The 14,347-nt window shown below is 55.2% G+C and overlaps 1 pseudogene across 1 annotated transcript; it reads left to right on the top strand.

Annotated features, from left to right (window-relative positions):
• The first annotated feature begins 4,892 nt into the window (after nucleotides 1-4,892).
• Nucleotides 4,893-14,121, top strand: LOC310891017 (olfactory receptor 14C36-like; annotated as a pseudogene). Its single transcript has 3 exons — nucleotides 4,893-5,068; nucleotides 7,743-7,783; nucleotides 12,883-14,121. The product of its transcript is annotated as an olfactory receptor 14C36-like (transcript).
• The last annotated feature ends 226 nt before the right edge of the window (nucleotides 14,122-14,347 follow it).

Genomic DNA, 14,347 nt, shown 5'->3' with positions numbered 1-14,347 from the left:
CCAATCTCTTCTTAAATTCAGACAGGCTTGGTGCAGTGACTGCTTCACTTGGGAGCCTGTTCCAGTGTGTGACCACCCTCTCGGTGAAGAACCCCTTCCCGATGTCCAGCCTAAACTTCCCCTGCCTCAGCTTCACACCGTTCCCACAAGTCCTGTAGGTTGGAAGTGAAAGAGCAGTTGCCGTGGAGTTCACCTGTGTAGCTGGATAAAACCACCACAGGAATGGACAAGGAAAGGGTTCAGCACCTGGACTGTGGCCACCCAGGGATGGCATCTCAACACCCAGGACATGCTGTGCCAGCCTGGCTGCACAGAAGAGAAGGAACAGAGGTTCCCCTGAAGGAGAGCAGTAGAAGAGGAAGGCTTGATTTCCAACACAGGCATTTCTGGCACATCCCTGAGAGGCCTGTGGGAGCTGCAGGCCACACCAGGCTCTGGGACACCAGAGGTCTTTCCTCCCAGATCCAGATTCCAAAGAGGCACCAGCTCCCAGGGAAACCTGGCCCTGGATTGTCCCCATCAGGAGAAGTCTGAGCCATGCCTAGAAGAGCCCTGGGGCTCAGGGCAGCCCTAGCATCAGGACCCAGGAATCCTGACTGCCACATTGTCCCCTCAGCCCAGAAGGACCCTCAGGCAGGACTCTTGCAGCAGCCATCAGCCCTATCCAGCCTCCTCCCAAAGCCCTGGACTTGGAGCTCTGGACAGCTGACAGCTCCTGTTCCAGCCCTTGGGAAGGGGCTCCTGACACCCTCACCTTTGGAGGAGAGCTGCAGGAGCACTGGAAACAGGCAAGTCAGGTTGGAGGTGATGGTCGCACTCCAGCAACCCTTCATCTCGCTTGCTGCTGGCCCTCAGCTCACGACAAGGGATGCCCGCCCTGGCTCCTCAACCACAACTCCTCTGTAAGGTGCCCCTGCTCCTCTGCCCGTCACCGAGGGTCGCCCAGTGCAACCTTGCTGCCTGCTGCCCCCACTCCTGGCCACAGAAGGACAGCGGTGGGGAGCACCCAAGCAGTGCCCAGCAGGGACCAGGCCTTGCAGGGAAGTGCCGGCACTGCCACTGCTCCAGTGATGATACCCTGGTGATGCAGTGCATCCATCCCCCTGTGACATCGGCACGTGTCATTTGAAGGCCTATGAGGTCAGCAGCATGGAGACGGCGCAGCTCAGGAGAGAGACGAGAGATTTCCCTTCTTGTCCTGAGAAACAGTTGCATCCCTTCTGCCCAGTTCTTTTCCACAGGATCTTGACAAATCCACCAGGAACGTCTCCAAATGGTGACAAAGGCCATTGGATATAGGAAATGGACTGCTGGAGAAGTTACTGCTGTCCTCCTGCACCAACACACCTCTGCTCTTGGAAGCCCTTCCAGGAAGGTGGGGTTTGAGGCTTGTCCTGGGCCTGGGCTTTTTTCAAAAGATGGGAGCGAAGGCACCTGGGATGCAGCAGCCCCTCACCGTGCCTGAACTCCACTGCATGTCCCTGACTTGGAGAAGTAGGATGTGTTATATGGATGGAATTGCAGTGCATGCCAGTGCCTTCCTCCCTGGACATCCCACAAGGCTCTGTGCTCTGAGAAGGCCTCAGCAACATCCCCCGGTCTGCCATGCAGGAGGCAGAGGTGGTACACGAGGGAATGGCAAACGTAATCGCTGTTGATCATCCCCACCTGTCTCTTCTGAAGAATCTGCACCCATCCAGCACAGCACCCCAAGCTGAGGGACCTGTCCCCCCACACCTCAGCAGCTCTTCCATCCATGTCCCAGCCCTGTGACAGCAGGCGGGGATCCAGCTCCTCCTGCCTGTGCCCCACGCTGAGGGCATTGGGGCACATCTGGGCTGCAGCACCTCAGCTGTGGCACAAGGGCCAAACTCAGCCTTGTCCCAGATCTTGTGCCCAAGCATGGGCATGCAGAGGCTTTCCTTCACAGCAGAGACCTGCTGCCGTGGATGGCAGATGGCCATGGGAGGATGAAATGAGGGGCCCGAAGCAGAGCACGCCCTGGTGTTCCCAAGTCCAGAAGGAAACAGGCCTGGGCTGTGCCGCCCTGACAGCAGAGGGCCTTTTGTGGTGTTGGTGCAGCCCTGAGGGCCAGTGCTGGAGCTGGGGCTGATCTCCAGGCAGGAGAAGGGGCTGCTGCCAATGTCCTTGGCTATGGGCGTCCTGTGATCCAGGGACACAGAAAAAATCACTGGGCTGTGTCTTGACTGAGTAAAGGATGGGGGTGAGAAGCAGCAGCAGTGTTTGCAAACCAAAGGACACAAGTGGAAACGCTGGTGTGATGTGCCTCATATCCATGCACTGCCTGCCTCTACTGGATAGAGGAGGGCCAGACCTTGGCTTGCTGCAGCCCTGAGAAGCAGTCACTTGCTCATAAGCACCAGATCTGTCGGAGATGCCATCGGGGTTCCCGTTAAGTACCAGCTATGAATGGCCAGAGCTGTCCTGTGGGTCCTGTGCTGCCCGTGTCAGCTGCATGCTCCAGTGGTGCTGGGCAGCGTTGGCATCGCAGGTAGCACTGCAGGCCTGGAACTGGCTATTACATGGAGCAGCTGCCCTGAACGAGGTTAGGCAATGTAGGGATGTCCGTGAGACAAGTGCCGTTACAGCCACTGGAGATGGAGGGAAAACTAAATGGAGAAGAGGGAGAGAGAGACTCAGGTCTCCCTGTGGCACAGCTCTCCATTGGGTCAGGTGGATACCTCTACAGGCTGCCCTGAGCCTACTGAGGAGGGACAGGTTTAGTTGTCCTAAATGTGTGCATTTGCTGTCGCTTCAGCTGGCCAAAGGCATTCCCCACCAGCCTCCAAGGGGATGCCCCCAGGTGCTGCCCTGTCCCTCAGGGTTCCTCCATGAGAGCTTGCAGATACCTGCACGTCCCTCTGCCCCCTGACATGTCACCAGGTGTTTGCAGCCCCCTGATCTCCATTAATGATGCTGGAGCTGAGAAAAGGAGCTCACCTGCAGGTGCCCATGTGGTGTACATTACAGGGAGGGCAGAGGAATCCCAGGTCCTGTGGGTCTGGGGCAGGCATGGGTGTGAGCTGAGCTCCCTTTTGGTCCCAGTCCTAAAATCCATCATGAGATGTCTCAAGTGACTCTGCAGAATCCCTTCCCTGAACAGGGGATAAAGAAGGTGATTCCCTGACTTTGTCTGGATGCCCAAACTGATAGCGGGACAAGAAGATGTGATTGTTACACTTAATTGGTTTTCTGTTAGGTGAAATGAGACTGCTGCCAAGTGTGTGTGCCCGGGGGAGGGAGGGAACCCCAGGGATCCCTTCAGGCTGTTTCCCAGCACGTTCCCCTGCAGCCCCAGGGCCATGGGCAGGGAGCCTGGTGGGGGGCAGAGCAAGGGAAGCCTTGGGCTGGGCCTGTGCTGCTGAGCTGGGCCGGGCTCCTGGGCCCAAGGGGAGCTCCTGGCAAGCGGGCAGCGCTGCAGAGAGCCAGCTCTGCCCAGGAGCAGCTCCTCTGCCCAGCGCAGCAGGGCTGGGGGCACTGCCTGCAGAGACAGAGTGGGTAAAGGCAGGCAGAAGTGGCAGGATGCACAGAGCTCGCTGGGGGAGAACACTTGCCAGCCCTGACCCCGGTAAGTCTCTGGCTGGAGGGCAATGCAGCCGCAGCTCCTGGAGGAAGGAGAAGCCGCGGGTGCAGGCAGGGGTGCCCAGGGCTGTGGTGCAGAGCAGGGTCCCTGCTGTGCCCCAGGGGCTGTGTGCCGGGGCAGGGCCTCTGCCGCCTGCCAGGCTCAGCACTCAGCCTGCCCGGGGAGCTGCCCAGGGCGCTGCGGGGAGAAGCTGCGGGTGGAAGGAGCCCCCCCGGCAGGGCAGGGTCCTGCTGCTGGTGGGAGGCTGCTGCCTGGGGCAGCCTGCTCACAGCTCCACAGCACTCCCAGGTTGTATCCAAGGCAAGAAGCCAATCAGGGGTTAGATGCTTGCATCTCTGCTTTCCTGAGCCTCTGCTTTCAGTTTTCTCTTCTTTGTCCCTGTGGAAATAGAAATAGAGGCTGTTATTTTTAAGAAGAGGCTGACATTCCTAAGCCCTAATAAGGAGCATTCCAAGGACCGTAGGAAGTCTCTTTCCTGCCCACAGAAAGCTCCACCACCACACGTGCAGAGTCAGCAGGGTCTGTGTGACCTGGTCACTAGGACGTGTCCCCAGCGAGCTGCCTCTGGGCAGAGCCCTGCTGCCAGGAGGTGTCTGCAGGGCAGAGCTGAGCACCCGGCGGGTGGGATGGGGGCTGTGACCTGCAGGCAGGAGGCGTGGGGACAGAGACCCAGCTGCAGGCAGGAACAGCTGCAGGCAGCAGAGCCATGGTCAGGGAGTGAGCGGGAGCTGCTCCCAGAAACTCTGTGGTAGGGGCGATTTGGGCACCTCCCTGACATCCATGCAATGCAGACACCTTACCCAGAGCAACCGCGTGGTCTCTGCTCAAATCCAGCAAAGCCTCTGCCCCAAAACCATGGGGTCTCTGACTGTTGTCCCTTTAGCAGCAGGACCCTCAGAAAGAGAGAACCCCTCAAGTGCCAATCTCTCACTCCCATTCCTGCCCCTGAAAGCAGGAGCACTGGGGCATTTCTCTCTGTTTCTCCTCCCATCCATCCTGCCCTTGGTTTCCCCTCAGTCTCTCTGGGCAGTGGGATTAAATCCAATGCTCAAACATCAGAATAGCGAGTCCTGCTCTGTAGGTATGTCACTGGGAGCAAAGTGCTCAAGCTGCTCCAGCCAATATGGCTCTGGGCACTGCAGTGCGTAGGGATGGGAAATGAGCTGGCTCTGTTGAAGTCACTGATTTAACGTAATCCAGCAATGTCCCTGAGGTTCTCCTGCTGGAAGATGTTGAACAACCCCTCTGTACTACAGGTGCACTGCATGTGAACTAAACTATGGGTTTCAGAATGTGTCACGGCCTTTCCTAGGTAGCCAGTCCATGTCCTTTTGTCTTTGGATAGGCTCCAAGGCCAAGAGGCATCAGATGTCCAACAGCAGCTCCATCACCAAGTTCCTCCTGCTGCCATTCGCAGAAATGCGGGAGCTGCAGCTCCTGCACTTTGGGCTCTTCCTGGCCATCTACCTGGCTGCCCTCCTGGGCAACGACCTCATCCTCACCGCCGTAGCCTGCGACCACCGCCTCCACACCCCCATGTACTTCTTCCTCCTCAACCTCGCTGTCCTCGACCTGGGCTGCATCTCCACCACTTTCCCGAAAGCCATGGCCAATTCCCTTCATGGTACCAGGGCCGTTTCCTATGCAGGTTGTGCTGCACAGGTCTTTCTGATTGTCTTCACAGATTCACAGATTTCTCTAGGTTGGAAGAGACCTCAAGATCATCGAGTCCAACCTCCGACCTAACACTAAGTACTCCACTAAACCATATCCCTAAGCTCTACATCTAAACGTCTTTTAAAGACCTCCAGGGATGGTGACTCCACCACCTCCCTGGGCAGCCCGTTCCAATGCTTAATAACCCTTTCGGTAAAGAAGTACTTCCTAACATCCAACCTAAAACTCCCCTGTCGCAACTTTAGCCCATTCCCCCTCGTCCTGTCACTAGGCACGTGGGAGAATAGACCAACCCCCACCTCTCTACAGCCTCCTTTCAGGTAACTGTAGAGAGCGATGAGGTCGCCCCTGAGCCTCCTCTTCTCCAGGCTGAACAAGCCCAGCTCCCTCAGCCGCTCCTCGTAAGACTTGTTCTCCAGACCCCTCACCAGCTTGGTCGCCCTTCTCTGGACTCGCTCGAGCACGTCCATGTCCTTCCTGTAGCGAGGGGCCCAAAACTGAACACAGTACTCGAGGTGCGGCCTCACCAGAGCCGAGTACAGGGGCACAATCACTTCCCTCGACCTGCTGGCCACACTGCTTCTTATACAGGCCAGGATGCCGTTGGCCTTCTTGGCCACCTGAGCACACTGCTGGCTCATATTCAGCCGACTGAATACGACGTCTTCTTGATATCAGCAGAGTATTTTATTCTCACCATCATGGCCTATGACCGCTACGTTGCCATCTGCAAGCCCCTGCACTACGGGAGCCTCCTGGGCAATAGAGCTTGTGCGGAGATGGCAGCAGCTGCCTGGGGCAGTGGGGTTCTCTATGCTCTGCTGCACACGGCCAATACATTTTCCCTGCCCCTCTGCAGAGGCAATGCTGTGGACCAGTTCTTCTGTGAAATCCCCCAGATCCTCAAGCTCTCCTGCTCAGACTCCTACCTCAGGGAAGCTGGGCTTCTCACATTCAGTAGTGTTCTGTTCTTGGGGTGTTTTGCTTCCATTGTGCTCTCCTATTTGCAGATCTTCAGGGCCGTGCTGAGGATGCAATCTGAGCAGGGGCGGCACAAAGCCTTTTCCACGTGCCTCCCTCACCTGGCCGTGGTCTCCCTGTTCCTCAGCACTGGCTTTTTCGCCTACCTGAAGCCTCCCTCCATCTCCTCCCCATCCCTGGATCTGGTGGTGGCAGTTCTGTACTCAGTGGTGCCCCGGATATTCAACCCTTTCATCTACAGCATGAGAAACAAGGAGCTCAAGCGTGCTGTCAGGAAAGTGATTACATGGATTTTTCTTAAGATTGATACATTTCTCCTCTTTCTCCACAAGTGACTTCCTTTGTTTTCCCTTGGAGGCTTGGTACTTACTTTCATTACCATGATGTTATATTTATCTTCAGTGTCATTTCCATGTATTACTTTCATAGAAAAAAGTATTTTATTCACCCCACTTCTCCCGAGGTATGAAATTGCTATTTTTTTTTTCTCTGGACATTTTTTGTCTACCTGGATGCCAGTACTCTCTCTTAGCATCTGCTTAATAAAATGGAATCTCCCCAGTGCACTGCCTGAAATCCTGTCTCTTCTTTCAAAGATGTTGCCAATAACATGGCTGAGCATGTTCCCCTCTAAAGGAAAAGCTGGAGAAAAAAAATGGAAAAGGACTCCAGGGTTGATTTAAGGGAGAGGCAAATGACTGATATATTTCAGTCATGGTCTTAACAGACTTTGTAGAGAGATTCAGCTAAGTTATTGAGCATTACTAACAGACGAGAGCAGTGAGAAACTAAAGGCCTAAAAACACCTTCACCCCCGTCCACCGTCTTCTACCTCCTCCCCCCAGTGGTGCAGCGGAACGGGGAATGGGGGCTGCAGTCAGTCTATAACACTTTGTGTCTGCCGCTCCTTCATGGTCACCCTCTGCCCCTGCTCCAGTCTGGGGTCCCTCCCATGGATGCCATCCTTCCCGAACTGATCCCCCCAGGCCCCCAGCTCCTGCGTGGGCTCCTCTCCATGGGATACAGTCCAGCCTGGAGTCTGCTCCGGCAGGGGTCCTCCATGGGCCACAGCCTCCTCCAGGCCACATCCACCTGTTCCACCGGGGGCTTCTCCACAGGCTGCAGCGTGGAGATCTGCTCCATGTGGGACCCATGGGCTGCAGGGGGACAGCCTGCTCCACCAGGGGCCTGTCCACAGGCCGCAGGGGAACTTCTGCTCTGGTGCATGGAGCACCTCCTGCCCTCCTTCTGCACTGACCTTGGTGTCTGTACCAAGGACTGCTTCTCACTACATTTTCTCACTCCTCTCTCCCAGCTGCAGCTTCAGAGCAGGTTTCTTTCCCCCTTCCTTAAATCTGTTCTCACAGAGGCCAACCCAGCATCGCCCATGGCTCGGCTCTGGCTGGTGACGGGTCACTTCTGGAGCCATCTGTAAGTGGCTCTTCTTTAACATGGGGCAGCTTCTGGACTCTGCTCACAGGGTCCAGCTCTAGATCCCCCCTGCTACCAAAACAGTGACACGTAAGCCCAATACAAGCTGCTGCACCTCAGAAGGCCTGTAACTCCATGCGTTTGGGAGACAAAAAGCTCATCACCATCATATGAGTTGGGAGATATCAAGGGTAGGATTTAGGAGTAACCTGTTGGTGTCTGATGACAGTGAAAGTGGTGAATGGCCACTGAGGTACATCCCCGTGTCTCTCCCACATGGGGCAGGGAAGAGGACATCCTCTAGGAGAGTAATGTGGAGCTGCCTGGGAAGCTCAGGGGTTCTCCCTAGGGAGCATGTCCCAGGGGTGGGCAGTGCCTGGAACCCTACAGAGTGAGAGCTTGCCCAAGGTGGAGTCACCCATAGGAACAGTGCCAAATTTTGATGTCCCCAGGCAAACAAGAACTCAGTGCCTGTGGGATTCAGTGAGGGACCAGCATGCTCAAAGAAGGAAGGCTGGAGAGGGGTTCCTCTCATCCTCAGGGAAGTCCAGCTGCCTGGATCTATAAAATACCTGGAAACCCCTAGAGTCCTTGGAAATATTCCCTAGTCTTCCTGAGCATCTGCCACAGATATTGAATCCAGAGTGAGAGTTTAGCAGCAGCGATCCCAATACAGATAGGTCTACTTCCCACCGTGTGCAGCACAGCCAGTGTGCCGTCACCTCTTGGGCACCACAGCATGCTTGGTCTGCTCATAGCACCACCAGCTCAGGGCCACATGGGGAGCACAGGGAGGTGGCCAGGAAGAGCTGGAGAGGAGAGAGGAGGCATGAGGAGAGATCAGATGGGAGCTGACCTTGTCTAGAAGTTGCCTCAAATACTGGTGTTCATCTCATCCAAGACATGGTCTGGACATATCCATTAATCCCTAAACCTAAATGCTACTCCACACCCTGACAGGAATCCACTTCTCTAATGTTTGTCCACAATATCCCTTGAAGCCAAACTTAGTCCATAGCCTTTTTCCATTACCCTTACACTCTTGCTCGCCCTGATCCCTGCCCTTAACACTAGCATTAAAATGCTCTAGTTAACCCTAGTATTCTTGCAGACCTAAACAAAACCCTAAACCACAGAGCTTGACCATACCCTAACCACAGACCTGACACCACAAGCAGAACACCAAACACTTCCACTAGATTTTGCTTCATCTCTAACCCAGAAAATGAGCTCTAGTCACTAATACCATACATGAACAACTAACACCCAAAGCCCCCATTCCTGTGCATTAACCTCCTCACCTTCAACCCCTCTCCTGACCCTTAACTTTAGGCGCTTACCCCCTTGGCGCAGGGCAGGAGCTGTGAGGTTGCTGTGCAGTCACATGGCATTCAAAGATGAATGTGAGGGGCCATGGATCTGATCAGCTCGTTAAACACAAGGAGGAGATGGGTGGGAATGCTCTGATGAGCTCAGCTCTGCCTCAGGATCTCCTGCCCCAGCAGGAGGAATGTGACGGTGGCAGTGACTGTGAGGTCACTTCTGTCTCTGCAGATGATAGGGCAGCAGCAGGAACGTGTCATGGAAAGGGACTGTGAGGTCACTTCTGTCTGAAGTAGCTGACAGGTCACCCTTGACTTCTCCCTGGGATCTGTACTTTTTGGCTGACATCTGCCAGTGGCCCTGGAAGGCCAGCAGAAGGCACCTGGTTGGCATGCTGACTGTGGGATCCCCTCTGCCTCCATACCCAGGAGGACCCAGGCAGAAAGAAGGCCCGCATATGGGTTGTGCTGTCCCTTCTGCTTGAGTCCATGACTGGACAGCAGGAGGCACACGGCTTGGTTGTGTCCAGCCAAGAAGCTGCAAGGCCAGCAGCAGGCCCATGGCTTGGAAGATGCTGGTGAGGTGACTTCTGTCTGCTGGGCTGACAGGCCGCAAGGAGCCTGATGGGTTGGGATGCCTACTTCAGGAGTGGTTTCCACACTTATTGAGCTTTCTTTGGAAGTAGGAAATAGCAGGAGAGAAAAAATTGCCACAAAGTGCACCTTGGAAGGGTGGCACTGGCCATGAGGAGGAAGAAATATCTAGGGGAATAACTGGTCTTGCTGCTAGAGACTGAGGCAAAGAAGGCATTAAGTGCCTCAGCCTTTACCTCATCTCTTGTCACCAGGTTTCCCCCCACATCCAATAAAATATGATGATTCTCCTTAATCCTCCTTTATTAAAGTATTTATATAAACAGTTTTTATTGTCTTTGACAGTAATAGACAGATTGAGCTCCAGCTGGGCTTTGGCCCTTCTAACTTTGACCTGCACAGCCCCATAAAGTTCAGGACACAGCTCCAGACAAACTGACAGCATGCGTGAGAAGGAAGCACAGAAAATGCGGAACCTGGCAGCCTCCCATCCCCTACCCTTCTGTGACTCTGTGCTGCAATTCCATTCAACTCGTTACTCCTGTATTATCCAAACTTCCCTGCAACTCCTGATGCTGCCATCTTGTCAGAGAGAGCACAATCACGTGAAGGTTAAACTGTCTGCCTGCAGACATGAACAGCTGACAGAATGGAGTGTCATTGTGGGGGAACCTTGAGAAACTGCAGGATTTTGCCTAGAGAATCCTCTCGACATTTACAATGAGAAGAACTTAGTCCTGCACCAGAGGAAGAGGAACCCCACACATGAGGGCAGACTGGGACCCTGCTGAGTGAACAGTGCCCAGGAGGAGGAGGGCCTGGAACACCACGACGGATGCCATACGAGCAGTGGTGCCGCTCACCAGGAACCAGGCCAGCTTCAAACAGAGCTGCCTTAAGAGGAGCATTGCACCAAGAAAATCTGAGTTATCAGACTCAGCTGAGATCCAGTAAGACACCACATGGACAAGGGTCTAGAGCCAGCAGGGAAAGATGTGCAAGTGTGGGAGTCCTTTGAACAGCCAGGTGTAGACAGGATAGAGGGCTGTGGCAAGGCTGAAAGTCCCAACAGGACCCAGGTCTTTGTGTCCATGGCTATGGCTGTTGTCTCTGCCACTGAGGCCTATGAGGAGACAGCTTGTCATTAAAGTACCAGGGAATCATTGCCTCCTCGACCCCACCCATGAACCAGGCAGGGGTCATACCATTCTCCTGCACTTGGCCATGCACATCCCCATCTCCTACTGCCCCAGGAAGAGCCCTGAGCAAGGTGTGTGCAGGGAAAGGATCTCCCTTCCTGGGTGTCAGTGGACAAGGTCTGTTCCTTTTCTTTGGTGAAACACATCCAGGTTGTCTACACATCAGTGTCACCTTTACACTGCCTTTGTCTCCTTGTTCTCACTGCCTCCAATGTTCTGCTCTAACGAGCTCCAAGGGAGGCTGTGTCAGTGCTGGCCCTCAGGGAGACACTGCAGGAAACTTGCCTCTGACTTGGACTTCTTGAGAGATTTCTTCAATTGTCTCTCAGTGCCTGAGGTTCGTGGGCTCATCACCAAAACCCCCAGAGGGGTGATTCCAATGCCTTGGGCTGGGCCTCTGGTGCTGAGCTGGGCCGGGCTCCTGGGACAGAGAGAGCCCCTGGCAAGAGGGCCCTGGTGCAGAGAGACAGCTCTGCCCAGGAGCAGCTCCTCTGCACAGCGCAGCAGGGCTGGGGGCTCTGACTGCAGGCACCCAGGCAGAAAGTGATTCCAGGCAGCCTGGAGGGTGTGGGCAGAGGAGAGCTCAGTGCAGGAGAAACCTTCACAGCTCTGCACATGGTAAGTCTCCGGCTGCAGGGCAGTGCAGGAGAGGTTCCTGGAAGGGGCTCCTGGATCCGGGATGTCTCTGCCTGGCCAGGAGCTGCCAGGATGTCTCTTGTGGCTCGTGCTGTGTGGAGGAGAAGGTGCTGCAGAGCAGCCTTGGGCAGAGGAAGGGGAGGGCAGTGGCTGCCTGCAAAGAGAAGGCACTTTCTGCAGTCTCTGCCTGCATTTTCCTGCTCTAATTCTTGCGCAGGCTCTGTGTTAACGGAGTTGTAGGGATTGCACAGGTGAAGGAACTTCCTATTGCATTGAACTGAGACATAAACAGGTTAGTGATGAACCTGAGAATATCCCTTCCCTTCTCTCTGCTTACACACTGCACCAGGGCTTTTCTGAGCTGTTCTTTAGGACCTGCAGACAGGGAGATGTCCCCAGAGCTGTCCCCATCCCTGGGAGGTGTCTGCAGGGCAGAGCTGGGCACACAGTGGATGGGATGGTGTCTGTGAGCATGGACAGGAGGAGACGTGGGGACAGAGAAAGAGCTGCTGGCAGGGACAGCTGCAGGCAGCAGGGACATGGGCAGGTAGTGAGAGGGAGCTGCTCCCTCCCTGCCATCCCCTGAAGTGCAGGCGCCTTCCTTGCAGCAGCCCCTGGTCTCCTCTCCTCCCCAGCACAGCTTCTGTCATGGCATGTATAATCTGTGGGGCTGAGAATACGGGGTGTCTGAACCCTAAATCTCTGTGTAAGTAGGCACATTTGCTGCAGGCCCCCTCCACCTTCCTCCACAGAAGAAGGCATAGAATCACAGAATCATAGAATATCCCGAGTTGGAAGGGACCCACAAGGATCATCGAGTCCAGCTCCTGGCTCCACAGAGGTCTTACCCCAAAATTCCTACCATATGACAAGGAGCATATTCCAAACGCTTCTTAGACTCCAGAGCTCTTTTCCCTCTGCTGCCTGTGCTGGCCAGGTGGCACAGGGGTGTGAGGACAGGTTGTACCTCACCGACACCGCAGCCTCTGCACCGGGTTGGGTCCGCCCTGCCTGCCCATGCCTGCTTCTCTCCCTTGCCCAGCGTGGCAGCTGCTGGTGCCTGATTCTGACAGAGAATGCTGTGCATGGAGGGTGAAGCAGGAGGAGATGCTTCCTGTTCTCTCCGGCCAGACACAGGCGGTCTGTGAGCTGATTTCCTCTCTCAGGGTGGGGAATAGAGAAGACTCACATGGAGTCACACAGCCAAACACCCCTCACTCAACAGAGGGATCCCCTTCCCTGGAACCCTCCTCCAAGTACATGGCTCTGTTGGCACCTCTGTGTACCACTGCTCTGGAGCAGAGGTAGCCCATCGGGAGCTGCTGGGCAGAGGCATTTCCTGTGTACAGGACACTCAGCCAGCACAGAGCAGGGCTCCAGCCAGGGAGAGACAAAATGGTCTTCTAGAAAGAAAGGCAATGTGAAGGCTGCATTGAAGAATCAAATGGCTACAGCTCAGAGCAATTTTCCCTAACACTCTATATTTTTTCTTCTTTGGCAGTGTCCCTGATGAAGGGCAGCAAATGCCCAACAGCAGCTCTGTGAGCGAGTTCCTCCTGCTGGCATTCGCAGACACGCGGGAGCTGCAGCTCCTGCACTTCGCGCTCTTCCTGGGCATCTACCTGGCTGCCCTCCTGGGCAACGGCCTCATCCTCACCGCCGTAGCCTGTGACCACCGCCTCCACACCCCCATGTACTTCTTCCTCCTCAACCTCGCCCTCCTCGACCTGGGCTGCATCTCCACCACTCTCCCCAAAGCCATGGCCAATTCCCTCTGGGACACCAGGGCCATCTCCTATGCAGGATGTGCTGCACAGGTGTTTGCATTTGTCTTCTTGATATCAGCAGAGTTTTTTCTTCTCACTGTCATGTCCTATGACCGCTACGTAGCCATCTGCAAGCCCCTGCACTACGGGAGCCTCCTGGGCAGCAGAGCTTGTGCCCAGATGGCAGCAGCTGCCTGGGGCAGTGGCTTTCTCCATGGTGTCCTGCACACGGCCAGTACATTTTCCCTGCCCCTCTGCCAAGGCAATGCTGTGGACCAGTTCTTCTGTGAAGTTCCACAGATCCTCAAGCTCTCCTGCTCAGATGCCTACCTCAGGGAAGTTGGGTTTATTGCATTTAGCTTTTGTTTAGGTGCTGGTTGCTTTGTTTTCATTGTGGTGTCCTATATACAGATCTTTAGGGCCGTGCTGAGGATGCCCTCTGAGCAGGGCCTGCAGAAAGCCTTTTCCACGTGCCTCCCTCACCTGGCTGTGGTCTCCCTGTTTATCAGCACTATCGTGTTTGCCGGCGTGAAGCCCCCCTCCATCTCCTCCGTATACCTGGACTTTGTGGTGGCAGTTCTGTACTCTGTGGTGCCTCCAGCACTGAACCCACTCATCTACAGCATGAGGAACCAGGAGCTCAAGCATGCACTGAAGAAGCTGTTTCAGTTGTCTTCCAGAAGCAATTAGCTGCTGCTCTGCTGCTGCAATGGGAAAAACTCACCAAAAAAACACAGTGTGAGACACAGCCTTTCAGTGCCAGGTACCAGGTCCACAAATGCTGGCCCCAAACTGTGAGAAGCAAAGTAACAATGTTACGTACAGAAGGAGAGAAGATGGATCCTGAGGATACAGGGCTGCAGGCACCTGTGAGCAGTACTGACACTGACCTGTGGTCTCAATGCTCTTAGGGTAGGGAGTAGGAGAAAGAGGCCAGTGCCTGTCCTGTGCCACCTCCCCTCCAGCCCTGCCCTCCTACAGGTGGAGTATTTCTCCCTTACTCGGGCACCAGCAGCGCTTTGCCTCCTCCTCCTCCACAGGGAGATGAGCCACAGGCCTGGCTGTGTGTGAGGGAGCAGCAGACCTGAGCAGAAAAAAAGCCAGTTTCATGGCACCGGGGCATCTGAAGGGTCCAGC

Source organism: Anser anser, assembly GCF_964211835.1.
Source record: "Anser anser genome assembly, contig: HAP1_SCAFFOLD_95, whole genome shotgun sequence".
NCBI classification, from domain to species: Eukaryota; Metazoa; Chordata; class Aves; order Anseriformes; family Anatidae; genus Anser; species Anser anser.
This window is presented reverse-complemented; position numbering and strand designations above follow the sequence as displayed.